The 15408-nt window shown below is 32.8% G+C and overlaps 1 protein-coding gene across 1 annotated transcript in view; it reads right to left on the minus strand.

Moving 5' to 3' along the window:
- The window catches only part of CARPB (Carbonic anhydrase-related protein B), a 193954-nt gene that overhangs the window by 162123 nt on the left and 16423 nt on the right, over positions 1–15408 (minus strand). The window lies entirely within an intron of this gene.

Raw genomic sequence — 15408 nt, forward strand, 5'->3', positions numbered from 1 at the left:
TATGTATTTTGTAAAAATCTATAATTGGGCTTGGATGTTAGTTTTGTTATATTTATTCTTTATTTTTATGAATCTCTACATCTGAGGCCTGTTGATTTTTCAATAAATAAATAATATGATATATGTACCTATAAATATGTACATATTGTTGTATAAATATGTACATATATCATTTTCTCACACTCATACGTGAGTAAACAAGTTAATAAACATTCCTGTATTAGGATATTTTGATAAGATAAGAATCCAGGAATTTGCCCAGTCCATAAGATAATAAATCATTTATATAGATGGCGATTCAATCGAATTAGTCAGTCATCATCATCGACTCTGAGAGTGACAGTCATCACCATCGACTCCGCAGATGACAGTCGTCATCATTAAGACTCCAAGAACGCGTCTGCAAATGACGGTCAGCACAGCAGCAGAACAAAGTTCAAAGTGAACCAAAGTTAAAGTTATAGTGAAATAGTTCTACGTATCTCATATTAAATTATCATCGTTCCATAATCTATCGTTTTTCGAATATATCTATAATATAAGATAAATGTAACATTTTAATGATAATAAATAAAACTTGGTTAGTTAACCAAGTAGTTTAAAAAATAAATAAACCTTTCATTGAAACGCTGCAGTGATAATTTTGGTAGGTATAACTAAAATTTATTAATTTTTCATTGGAACATTGACACTATGTAGGATAAAATTTTAAGAAATGCATGAAGCTTTCAGTGAATTAAAATTATTCATTTAAATTTCTAATTCTGAAATTTTCATTTCATTTAACGCCAAAAATGTTCTCGCCCTAAATATTTATTTTGAAAATATTATTTTTTTAATTCAATATTTCGCAATTTGACTTCGGTAAGTACTGCACAACTTTCCAACCACGTCACGTGCCGAACGCTCCAACCATTTTTTTTCCATTTTCTAAGCTTCGATTCCGTCTCAAAGAGCTCTCGTATTTTTGACCCAATCATTCAGAGAGAGGCAGAAGAGATTTTCGAAAGGGGAGTGGTATGAGCACGTCCCGTTGTAAAGGCAGTATTCCATCGGGGCGTTTCAATAATTAGATTTGAATGCGGCCGATAAACGGGCGGAATCCCGAGCTCTCGCAATACACGTACAGAAATTCTGGCTTTTCATACGAAAACAATAAAATTCGCGCCGAGAGAGGAAGGCAGAATCGGAATCAGAGGACCGGAGGGGGGTTGGGGCACAGTCGTCGTAAATCACGTATACCTAAGAGTGTGCCCCCCAAGAATAATACTCCCAAGTTGGCGCTCCGCCCCCCGGTATCGCGAAACAACAGGACGAGAAGTGAAAATACAGAGACGTAATTTGAAAACTTATCGCAAATTCATGCCACGAAATCAAGGAAGGACGCTAATTGAAAAGTCTATGCGCGAAAGACAAACGAACTTCTGATTTTCCGAAGACCTCTCCCGCCCCCCCCCCCCCCCCCACCCATCGTCGCTTGCTGGTGACTTTTCTGGTAAAATTCGGGTTTAATTTCATTATTTTCAATACGGACTTATTTTGAGATGATTTATACTTCTTTGCGTTTCGATTTCAATAAGGTTTGCGTATAAATTAGCGGTCGCGTGCATGCTGTCAAACTTGTTTATAAAGCGTGCGAACTGAGAGTGAAATTTCTTGTACAAGCCACGTAAATTCAACATATAAAATCCTAATTATCGTATCGGTACGTTTATAGCCATTTAAAGAACATTTGTTTTTTTTTTAGATTTTTATTATTTAGATTAATAATATTTTTAAAAATGCTACAATAATTTGCATAACAATTTGCACAACTTATTTTATGGTCTTTCTAGAAATTTTATAATAGTGAGCAATCGATGAAATGAATTGGTTTCTTTTAGAAAACATTGATATTTCTTTATCTGAAAAATTAAGGATGCTTTATTCAAATAAGTTGTCTATGTAGATTAAATTTAAATCGAAAGTAACTGGGGGTTCCAAATATTCGAATATATTCGAATATCGAATATCGAAGAGTAGTTTTAAATTATTTATATAAAGTTTTAGACAGGTCAAGATATTATTAAAATTTTAAGAGACTCGTAATCAGGTACATCAAATACAGCTACATATACAGTAACGGGCATTGAAATCGCATCACTTTAAATTGTTCGATGTTTTCGATTTTTTTTAATTACATGCTATACACGAGTTTTTTTATTCGATTCCAACTATTTAACATGTTTTGCGATTAAAAAAGATTATTAATATTTTAAAATTAAGACAAGATAAGAATTTAAAAAAAATGTACAATAGAGTATTTTTTTTTATTTATTTCAAATGTCAAATAAGTGAAATGATATGTTCAAATGATTGAAAGTAAATATATTGAGTTCGTATAAAAAGTATTTGAATATTCAGATTTAGAACCTCTTATTTCAGGCTGAAATGTTTTTGTTTTTTTTAATGTGTTGCTATAACTCGCATTTACAAAAAAATGAACAGTTCAATCTGGATTAAACTATACGTAGATATAGCGGTAAAAACATGTCGCATGTGACTACAAAAAATTGGAAAAATTTATTTGACTATTTATTTAATAAGATTTAATAAAATACGACAGGTACACAAATTGTGTTAACTGTTTTGATACAAGATGAATATGTAGATATAAAACTTTAAAGGGTATAACGACACTTTTCTAAGACATATTATTATTTTTCATTATTAAAAACTGTACGTAGCCATGTATTTTTTAAAATAAAAATATTTTCGCAATGAAAAAATGTATACAAATGACCGAAATGAAATTTTCAAACTGGCTAAAAAACTCACTGAAGTATCTAATCTACAAATTACACGCTCGCATAAAAAGAACCTTGACTTTGTGTAAGCCCGTAACGTTGGGTATATTTAAATCGAAATTCATGGAAATGTTTCATACGAAAAGTAAATTTCAAAAAATACTCGATCGACTTTTCCGTTGGGTGAGGCACTTTATAGATAGGTCTATGTATGTGAAAAGCACAGCTTCGGATTCAAATTGAGCAATAAAAGCTAACGGGAACGTCTCCACAGACAAAACGATGGCTGTACCATCCCGTCAAACGCTGAGTCAAGTGTTTACCCCTTTATCCGCATCGACTATTTACTCACATACATAGATACAATCTAACGGTTGTTGCACAAACACACACAATGGAAACCTCAATGTGTTAACGATTTCTGACCGACCAATGGTAGGAAATTATATAATATAAAATAATTGAAGACTAAAGTGGATTAAAATAAAAGAATTTTAGAGTATGCTATAAGCATTTCAAATAATCAGAAAGATTATGTGAGTATATAAAAATTATAATTCATAACAGTTTTACTCTAGTTAACAGCCTTTTAATCAAGAAAGTCGCTGACGTTTCCTTTCGTCGACTTGGATTTGTTTTGAGATATGCAAGATTATTCTCCAATCCTTTGTCTTCTCGCTTGCTTTTCAATTCGCTTGTGAGAAGTAAGCTAGAGTATAATGCGATTGTGTGGAATCCGCATGAAGCAAATTACTCTCTGATGATTGAGAAACTGTAAAAAGCATTTCTTCGTTTCCTATATAGGAAAGAATATGGGTATTACCCATATCTCTACCCCACTCCTTTCCTTTTGGGCATGCTTGGGTGTAATTCCCTTGAACTTCGGAGAAACTTCTCATTAATTCGTTTCGTTCTCCTGCTCTTACGTGGTAATACGTCATGCCCGTTGTTGCTGGAGCAGTTGGGACTTTATGTCCCTAATCACTATGTGCGTGGTAGACATCATCATTTGCTGGCTGTATCTCCTGCCCGCACAGTTCTTTCTCGAATGGCTCCTATTCCAAGAGCTATTCAACTTCTTAATGAAATCGTTGCTGCCGAGACTGAATGTGATATTTTCCACCTTAGTGAGCGTAAATTGTCGGAAATTACTCTAACCCATTTATCTGGTAGTCTGCGCTCATCATTGTTTTCATGATTGATTGTGATTTATGAGTGAAATTTTGATTTACTCTCTTTCATTTGGGCCTTACAGGGATGTTTTTTATTTGTAGTTGTTTCTTACATATTTATTGGAACTGGCTGTAGGTGCAAGGCATTCCTTATGCTAAATTTTTTATTTGATATTTTTACTTTATCTGTTATTATTAAATGCTATTTTTTATGTTTATGTATGGATGTATTTATGTTTATGTTCAAATGTATTTTTTTTATGTATAATTGATGATTATATTATTTTCGTTATGTATTAATTTATGTTTAATTGTTATTTTGTTTTTTTTTTGTGTTATATTTTTTGACCATTGTGGCGCTTTAGGAATTCCTGTTATGCCACAATGGTCTGTTTAGAATAAAATAAAATAAATAAATAAAATTGTGAATTCCTTCAGCTTTTATACTATTGTTGCGTAGGGGTGGTTGGAGGATCCAAGTAAAAGGCCAACAGTCGTTTCACAGCATTTATTGATGATTCAGGAGATATACGTACTGACAGTGCTCAGTCCAGAATGACATGATATCGCCTACGTACCGCCTTATAAAGGGTAGATCTCTCAGGACGCCTAATCTGTTTACCTGTTGTATAGTCACGTATTCGGATATGTATTTCCACGACATTGGGTCTCCCCGTACCGATTCTGAGAAATAACTAATAACGGTCATTGTTTAGCCTAAATGCACTTAGAGTCCAGATATAATTCTTGGAAGTAAGTGCGAGCACTTAGTTAACCCGATAAAAGATATCCGTTGGTCTAAGTGCAATTCGCTCAATCCGCGGCGTACATAACACTATCAATGTTTTCACCATACATACGTACATCGTATTTTTCAGCCTCTCGAAATACAGCGATTTATGTAATAAAAAATGCTGCGATGTATGTAATTAATTGTCTAGGAAGGTGCATTGGGGTTTATCTATTAGGCTTTCCTGGTATATATCTATGTAACTAATATCATTTAAAAAATATAGAGTGAAAAAAGAAAATGTTATAGGCGTTTAAACAATTAAAATCTGACATAGCGAGATGGTGGCGAAAAGGGATATAACGTAAGAAGAGACTAGTAACGATCAATGTGGATGATCAATGAGAACGAACAATGTGGACGATAAACGTCATCAAGAAATATGATCGAGTATTTTCAAACGTGTCTATTACGATTATTTTTCACCATCGTAATGGCCGACGTCATTTCCACATATATTGATGACCAAACCGAGTAAAATGACAAAGTTTGAAAACGATCGGATAAGACCCCAAATTTCTTCTGAATAGAATTGGTATGTGAAAGTAAGAAGAGGCTAGTAATAAAAATAAAATAAAATACATACATATTATTATTTATTTAAGTTTAAATTTGGACCATTGTGTCATTACATAATATAACCAAGAAGAAAAAAAATATATACAGACAAAAATACCAAAATTCCACTCATACATCACATTCAATTATGAAAATAATGATGAGCGTAAGCTACCACACAAATAGTAGGTTAATATAATTTCCGATAACCTACGCTCACTGAGGTGGAAAATATCAAAATATATAAAAAGTAAAGAAGTCAGATAGCTCTTGGAATAGTAGCCATCCGATAAAACACAGTGTGAAAAGAAGGTAAAACCATCAAATTATGATGTCTACCACGCATATAATTATTAGAGACATAAAAACGTATTACCACATAGAAGCTGGAGAATTTAGTATACATATGTGCATTTGATACAAATTTGATTAATTTAAAAATTAATACAAAAAACAAACAAATATTCTATTGATCGATCGTGCATTGGAGTGGAATACACTATATGTACGTATGCGAGGATATGTGTAAGCTGCAAATCCTCGAGCTTTTCGCAAATATGTACAGATCTTTTGCGGAGCTGCAAGGCTCGTAAAGAGATTTGTTACCTCATCACCATTTTCCGATCCTGATCTGTCTCTTTCAAGCAGATTTAGACGATTGGAAAACCTCGACTGTAACAAAAACTCGCATATAAACATATACATGTCATCGAAAAAGGGGGCTCAGATTGAAATGTAAACTTGTCGCGGCGCCGACTTTAGATGCGATTTTGTAATATTCAAAGAGCGTTCTTTCAAGTCTGTGAAAGGGCTAAAGTTCGGTCATATATAGACAGTATCAATTTGTGTATCTCGAGATTAAAAAAGAATCTGGAGGGGGTGTATTTACGAGACGCGAGTTGCACAAAGGTGAAGTGACACACCAACCCGAAAAATCCCATGGAGCGTCGTCGTCGTGAATGAGCCATTTTACAAAATGTATTCAAAACCGCACTCTCTAAAGGCGATGTAAGGCTGGGAAGATAAGGGCAAAGACTTTGCCAACAGTCACAAAAGTGGGGAGCCCTCGAGAAAATCATTAACCTGATCTTTGTACGAGAGCACAAAGCTTCGGGGGATTCGCTTGGAAATCCACTAAGAAATCTGCATTAAACATCAATACTCTCTTTCTCATCCACTACTCATTCTTCAACGACCTCACCCTACCCCCCCCCCCCTTTTCTTTGACTTCGAGTCAATATTACCTCTACGAAGGGAAAAAAGTTCAATGTAGTTAAATCCGCTGTGGAATTGGGCTTTCCAGGATTATTTCTCATTCCGTTCACGTCGGCGCAAGTTTTCGGTGAATAAATTTAAGTCAGATGATTGTATACTTTTGCGTTAAAGTTGTTTGCTTTAAGTTCATCGCGGATTTGATGCTCGAGCTTTCGCGAAATCACGCAGAACAAAAGTTCCGAAAAATTACGAGTTAATCTAAAGTTTCAGTGGATTTTTAGATAAAATTCAAGAGTAAAATTAGTATCCAGCTAAAGGGTTATTTTAAACGATTCATCACTACAATTATACTATAATTATAATCCTTTTTTCATTCAAAATCTCATGAATATAAAATTGCTACGAATAGTTCTATGAAATTTTACTATCCATCGAATAAATACAGAAAAATGTGCTAAAAACTTAAGGAATACTTGAGAATTACTTATGTTAAAATTCAATCTACTTATATGTTACAGTTGAAGTGTATCTTCCAGTTGTAATATATTTTGAATAGTTTGGAATATTGCCGAATTACATTCCAACTGGTTAAAATATTTGACAACTGAAAATTCAGTTCAACTGTAATTTGGTACGTGAAAACTTCATTTGACTAGTAAATTGAGTTGGATTGTCACATTATTTTATTGAACACATTCTTAGAGTTATTATAATACGATACTCATTCCAAATATTTAGCCAATATTAACGCATTATTGGATTCTAAAGCATTCGTAAAAATATCAGAGCTGTCAAAACTCAACTGTTATATTGCAATATTGCACTTTGAAAGTATATTTGCGCTTGTAGAGATATATAATAATTTACTAGTTGAATTATATTCGAATATGAATTACATTAAACCCTAGTTGGAATATTTTAAAACTAAAAACACATTTCGACTGTAAGATATACATTAAAATGGTCTTCATTTTTAAAAAATAGTTAAGAATTAAATCAATTTTAATGCTTATCTTTGTTTACAAAAGAAAGACTTGTGAGAATGAGTACTACATCTTATACTTCATAAATATAATATATGTATGTAAATACATATGCATTAGCATATTTCTTCATCTTTTTATCAATAAGGTAAACATTTTAAGTGGTTACTCATTGTAATTTTATTTTAAATATTATAAATATTTTCTTTCAAGCTCAATAAACATACAATTTTTTTATTTGCTTATTTGACTTGAATAATCTTTACCTGTGATTTTTCCCCGTTGGAATCATTTCCCACAAGTTCTCAAGGGGATACGGAAAATGCAAATACACTCAGACGGCAGGAAAGGGGATCGGATGGAGTTCGTCATTCAGACGAAAGCGGTTGCCGGAGAGCTCTTTTCTTTGAATGGTCCTTAGTTAATCATACCCTTCTATTTTCCATTGTAAACCTCCCCCAGAACCAATTTGAAACTGATAGTAACGCCAGAAAAGGCTTTGCGGCATTCGAGAACGTTTTATTCCCACAATCCGTCAAAGCCTTCTTTTACGAGGCGCGAACGCCGACTAGAGCCTCACCACCGGACGTTTATCGAACAATAAAGATTTCCCCGACTCGAAAATATCGCAAATTTACCTAAGAGCGCACAAAAAATAGCGACATTCATTATCGGCCGTTTGTTCGAGCTTTTCGCAATTTGATAAATACACATTTTTCCCTGTTGCGACATTTGTAGCCGAAGTGGCGAATGCATTTAAGCAAAGTGCACTTTGGCAAAAATGGAAATACAAAGTTTTCCAGCGGCGTTGTAACATGGAGGAAATTGCGTCAGCTGGAGACGGGAAGAAATTCGCTTTGATAATTTTTCGCGTTTCACCCCGTTCGCGAAAAAGTACTTAATTAGACCTGTTTGTGCGCGAGTGTAAAGTGGAAGAAAATATCGTTCAAGTATATTTAAAAGAAATATTCTATAGAATGTACATAGGTATACATAATTATGCTCTTTTTAACGAGTGACTCGTTTGCGTTATTCGTTTAGAGGAAAAGTACATACGTATTTAAAGCGAATGCACGTTAATTCTACTTATGTATATAGAGTAAAGTTATATTTGAAAAAATACAAAGTAAACTTGAACTTTTATACAAAATATTGAATCCTTAAGATACGCTTAGTTATACACATATGTATGTACATGTGTTCGTTTTATACATATATCTTTTATATATGTATGTACTCCCAAAAACATCGTATCAATCTTAAGATTGATTTATTTACACTTGAACGTACCCCTATTGATTTTAATTGGTTTCATTGTATCATTTTAATATTATTTATATAAATATTATAGTTTGGTATTTTATATTTAAAATTATTATTTTTAAATTTCTATAATCAGACCGATTGAGCTTGCTTTTTTTTATTTTTGTCAATAAGTTTTGCAATGTAAATATTTTGTAAATGTAAATTATTAGGTACTGTTACAATTATGACTTTTATTTCTCTCTCTTATTTTCTTATGGAGGCCATTGTGGCGCATTTGGTTCTTCCTGTAATGCCACAATGGTCCAAACTAATGTTTAAATAAATATTACACTCACTTTATATTCAATATGAAACTAAGAATGGGATTTGAGGATTTTATTTATACTTTTATTTGATTTTTTTCACTTTATCTTCATTTTTACATACCTCCTTTACGTTTCACATGGCTTTCGTGTTAGTGGTCATTTTTATCTCTTATCCGATCGTTTTCATACTTTGCCATATTGCTCATTTTGGTCATCAATACACGTTAATGTATCGTCTGCCATTACGTTGGAGATAAAATATCGTATACAACGCGTTTTAAAAACGGGGCCCGTAAACCTTCCTGACGTTTAATAAGCGTTCGTCCCGTGTCTTCCAACTTGTTCGCCTTGATATGGCTATATAAGGTTTTAATTGTTTAAACGCCTATAATTCACTCTATATTTTATAAAATTTGCTCTATAGGTTCTCGTTATTTGTAATATTTAAATATTTATGGTTTTAACTCTCATATGTATATATAAATTTCAAATTTGGCGTCTAGCTTCATGTAATGTAATACACGATATATGTATATTGATTTTTGGCCAAATATGTCAAATCTGACATTTCACTGTATATCTCCTCAGTCGGTTTTATCTGCGAGATAAGTATTCAATAAGAAGTTATGTTGTCTTATTGTTAATATGATTTACAATAAGCTTACATACAATTAGTTTTTTACAATAAGCATAAATACATACATCACATACACTTATTTTTAGTTATCGGCTGATTTAATTTTTTAAGCTCCTAAATGGTTTCCTTGATTGTTGCGATTTACAGAGTGAGGTTGGTTTCAGGATCCTAGTTAGGTATTCTAGACACGTTGCACTCTTTTCACTTTATCCTTTCAAAACCAATTCCCTAAATATTCCTATCTACAGCGTGTTTATCGTATGCTTAACGGGGAGCTGAATGACGTTGATCTATTTGGTATTTCCTTACATCAATTCAGGACTGCCATCACGAGAGTCTTAATTGATTGATATATATTGATCTTTGGCCAAATATGTCATTATGTATTATGTTTCTTTTGTCTTTTTTCGTTTACTATTTTTTTATCATGTTTTTCTGCTTTTGCTTTTTTTATTTTATTTTAGGCATGTTATTGTATTTTATTTTTGTGTTCTTCTCTTTTTCAAATGTAGCCCATTGTGGCGCACTAGGTTCTTCCTGTAATACCACAATGGTCCAAAACTATAAATACCTTTTTTTGGGCAATATATTTTAGTATATAATAAATAATTAAGTTTATTAGCGTTTGGTTAAATACATTAAGTCAAAAAAAATACATACTTTATTTTGAAGATCCGGTAATTGTTAAAATAATTATTGGACTACCGATAAGCGAAAACTCCGGAAAATTGAAACCCCTAATACGCACATACACATAAGTCCTAAAAAATAGATTTAACCCCTTAACAACCAAAAATTTATTAGAAAAAAATCTTTTCAAAAAAAAAAAACATACGAAAAAATCTTCTAAAAATACGAAGACGTAAAACATCGAATTTCACGGTGATTTAGCAAAATTTGTCGAGGCGGCCTGTGATTTATTTGCAGTAGCGTTCCGTGCCACTTGTCGTCCGTGTAAAACTAACGATGCATCGTGCCTACCCGACGAAGCGACGCTAAGTCAACACCCAATCACTGTGACGGCAAAGGAAACTCTTCTCTCCTCACCTTCGGGCCCTTTGGCCCTTTCCTCTTTCTCTCAAAATACATACATACATACATACATCCTCGTACCTATGTACCATCCACCCACCCACACCCCCTACAACGACCCCCAGCCCCGATGCGAACTCCCATTTCGCAGACGGCTTAAAACATCAAGGTGTATCGCATATCCTTCGACGATACACTTAAAGTATCTTCCAACGTTTAAATCTGTACTATTCAACATTGAAAACGATTTTCCTAACGATTGATGTTACTAAAGATATACCTTTAATAGCCCGTGGCATTTTTCCTACAATATAAGGGACAACCACTTAACAAAACTTTTATCAGACCTAAACTAGAATACGCCTTTAGCATATGGAATCCTCATTTTAAAAAATATGTTCTATGTGTTGAAAGGATACAAAAGAAAATTACAAATCCTTCTGAACTTAATTCACTTTCTTATAACGAAATATTGAAAAGAATGAATCACACTACACTGGAGATGAAAATAATAAGAGGCGACGTAATCGAAGTTTTTAAATTACTAAATAATCATTGCTTAAAAACATGCTTCGTTGATTAAATAACATACAATATAGACTTAAAATTCATTCACATCTACTTTAACATTTGATTTTGATATTTAAATGCTTTTTATTACTACTAAATTATGTTCACAATACATTTTATATATCTAATAACTACTGATCTACTGATCATTTTTTATTTTACAATTTATTTATTATTAGTTATAGTATTATTTTATTGTTTTATGTACAGCATAATAGGTAAAAGAGCTCAAAAACCTATTTCAAATTATTGTGAGGTATTAACCACGTTTGTGAAATACTGATTTTCTAAATATACACACAACTCTAAGTTAATAAAGAAAGAATACAAATATAAATTGTCAGCATGATACGTGGTGTGGTGAAAATCGTATAGTCACATTATTTTTAGCTTTTCTAAGAAAACATCGCACTTTCTGTTTATTAAATTTGATGATTTTATTTTCATCACATTGATACAAGGATTACACGTGAATTTTCCCGTGAAGAGCACACATATTTAAAGGGTCGAAAATAGTATAAAAAAAATCCAATATGAAATTGTGAGAAAAGAAATGACTTTTTTGATGAAATTAAATAAAACTGAAAAAATTAGATCATGACTATAAAACCTATTTATAATTCTCATAAATGCGCATAGTACTTTTTAAACATACGTAATATGAACTAAAGACTCTCCAAAGTCGACAATCTAAATCAGATTGTGCTTAGGTAATCTGTATGAATACCTGAAGGGTATAGACATTCTATTGAGACTCATCACAAGTGTGTTAGTATAGGTATCAGTGATTCCATCATAGAATCTACTGGTTAGTTTGTAAGTAATGTCTGTGGCTAATTGAATATCGTTTCTGGCATGCAGTTTTTTCAGATTAGTATACCTTAACATTTGGCAATCTCTGATATAAATAATTACAACGCATTTTGATATTTGGAAGGGTGGGGAGGGCGTGTATGTAGCTCGATGTGTGTAAGTGATGTGTGGGATATTTCCTTTGAATGAATAAACGTTTCTGCAGCAGCGACGGGTTCAATAATCAAAGCCGTCGACATTCAAACAATTAATTCCGTTAACAAGAAACGTACACCGCCGAAACAAAGCGGCCCTCACCACCCGATCCCTCTCCCTTACATACCCATTCTCACCCCACCTTAGCCCTATAGAACGATCGGCTAAATGGTGTACTCCCTTTCACGGCCGGCCCACCCGTTGGGCAGGTGGGTAGGGTATTTCCTAAGCCAGACGATCGTACGTGTATGCCGAAGACAATACAACAAACAATACCCGCTAAACGGCTAACTGTAAATATAACATATTGAAAATATTCAAATAGAACTTTTGCATACCAGGCCTCTTTTTGTCAGGTCTATTTTGGAGCTGAGCTGCATAATTTGTTCACCTAACAAAAAGTTGCATATTAATTTATTAGAAGAAGTTCACAAAAAATTCTGTCGGTTTCTCTATTATAAAATGTATGGATACTACCCTTGGTTATATCCAAGCAAATTTATTTTGGGAATGACGGGCTTGAATCAGCTTGGTCAGCCTTGAATCTCATCGTCGTATTATATTGATACGTCACATGTTCCTTGTTCTTCGTGGAAATATTTATAATACACAAATTCTTAGCCAATTCACTTTATATGCACCAGAAAATTATTTTAGAATACGCAAACGTTTTATGTTTTCGCCATTTATGGCGAAAACTAGCATTATTTAAAATTCTCCTATATGCACAGCCATAGGGCTTTTTAACTACTTAGCTGATCAGACGGACATTGACATATTTAGTAATACTTTTGGTCGGTTTATAGAATCCCTTCAGAATATTGTTTCCTTAATTTGTACCATCTTTTCTGATTTTCTTTTTTTCTTTCATTGTTAATTTTATAATATAAGTTTTCATTATATGCTTTTATTATGTAATTTACTTAAATGGGTATTTTACTATTTTTTCTGATTTTCTTTTTTCTTTTATTGTTATTTTTATATTATCAGATTTCATTATATATTTTATTATGTAATTTACTTAAATGGGTTTTTACCTGTATAAACAAATAAATAAATAAATACCAGTTAAGAGGTCGTGGGTTAAAGTTCAGACCAAATACGCTGCTGGCAAGATCTTGTGGCTATTAAAAAACAAATTGACACTTCCTGTTAAAATTTTCCGATTTGTCTAGCTTAATTATTGTGACGCATCCAATACATCAAGATATTTTCCCTCAGTTTCTTGAAAATTCTTTAAGATTTTGCGAGAAAATGGGTAAGTTTGCCAATTTGTTGCAACCGTTTCAATGAAAATTAGATAAATTGGCAAACTATGATAAAATAAAAAAACGATAGACCTAGAGGCACAAATCTAAGTGTGGCCAGCAGAAACCAGTGGGATTTGAACCTGTGACTGATGTGTTCAAAGCATTATATGCTAACCACTAGTCTATTCTGCTGGTTGTCCCTTATATTGTAGGAAAAATTCCACGGGCTATTAAAGGTGATTTCTTGCAAATTCAATCTATTTGCACCACGAATTTGTTAAATCTTATTAAATATGCTACATTATGTATATTCCGCAGCTTTGCCATGTATCAAATTTCCATAGATGTCTCTATTGTATTATATGTACTGTTTTGTTTCAAAAATTGTAAGTAATTACGTACAAAAAAGATAAAGTAATAATCTAACCATGTGTGGCCTTGGGGTAATATCTGTCATGGTACATTTGAAAGCCTTTTATATTTTTAACAAGCTTTTTTTCTCATTTTTTGTACGTTGATATTTTTGTTTGTGTGATAGAAAGCTTTTGATCCACTTATGTATATAATATGGTGCTTGCTTTTTTTGAAATTTCACATATTAGTAAATACATCCAAAGAAGTATAGAATGCTATATGATTGGCATGACGAGGAAAGATAGAAAATGCAATACTTGGATAAGAAGTTGATAAGGGTAGTAGATATAGTGAAGAAAGTGAAGAGGTGGAAATGGCTATAGGCGGATCACTTAGATCAGTGCTTCCCAAATTGGGGGTCGCGACCCCCTGGGGGATCGTAGGATTTCTCACGAGGGCCGCGAAAATATTCAATATAAAGTACAAATATTGAGTTGATCGATATCAGATCAGATAATTTGCTTGAAGTGGAATTTAATGAAAAAAGTATTTTGGAATTTTGGTTAAGGCGACAGCAAGAATATCCTGCTATTGGAAAAGAAGCCCTGGTAACTCTTATTCCTTTCGCGACTAGGTACCTATGCGAAACAGCATTTTCGTCATTACTTATATTAAAAAATAAGCAAATGTCATGCCTTTCTACGGAGACATTGGAAGATGCTTTGCGAGTTAGCATTTCTGACATTGAACCCGATATCGATTTGTTATGTAAAAACATGCGACCTCATCTATCGCATTAAATTGTTTCATGTGTGTATAGATTTTATATTAGAAAAATGATTTTAAGCAAGTTCCTATAATTTTGTACTGAATATAAATATGTGTATTAATATGTGTATAATTGTAATAATTACTGCCAAATAAATCTTTTAACTAGAAAAAAAATTTTTTTAGGGGCCGGGAATTAGTTATTTCAAATTTAGGGGGTCGTGACAAGATAGTAATTGGGAAGCACTGACTTAGATAGAAGAATGGATGTAAGATGGACAAAAGAAGTACTAGAATGATACCTGAGAGAATGTAAAAGCGTGAAAGAAATTTCACAAGGTAGGCACAAGATGGTTAAACGAAATTAGGAAAATGTGTAGGGTGAGACGGATGAGAGTTGTGCAAAACAGAAACGAATGGAGAGTGTTAGAGAGGTTGGGTGTTGGAGAGGCTTTCATCCAGAAGTGGATGATATACATACATATATACCTTATATAATAATACATGATATATAATACATATATTTCAACATAAATTTGCTCCATTATTTCGTTAAATAACTAAAAAAATATTTATTCCACAATTGTGGCCGCCTATGCATCATGACATATTTTAATCACAAAGTGAAATTGTTCGACAAAGTATTATGATGATAAGCCCATTGATATTGTATTAAAATCACGAGCCCTTTGTCCTTCATCGAACTTGCTTTGA

Source organism: Arctopsyche grandis, chromosome 5 (genome assembly GCF_051622035.1).
Source record: "Arctopsyche grandis isolate Sample6627 chromosome 5, ASM5162203v2, whole genome shotgun sequence".
Lineage (NCBI taxonomy): Eukaryota > Metazoa > Arthropoda > Insecta > Trichoptera > Hydropsychidae > Arctopsyche > Arctopsyche grandis.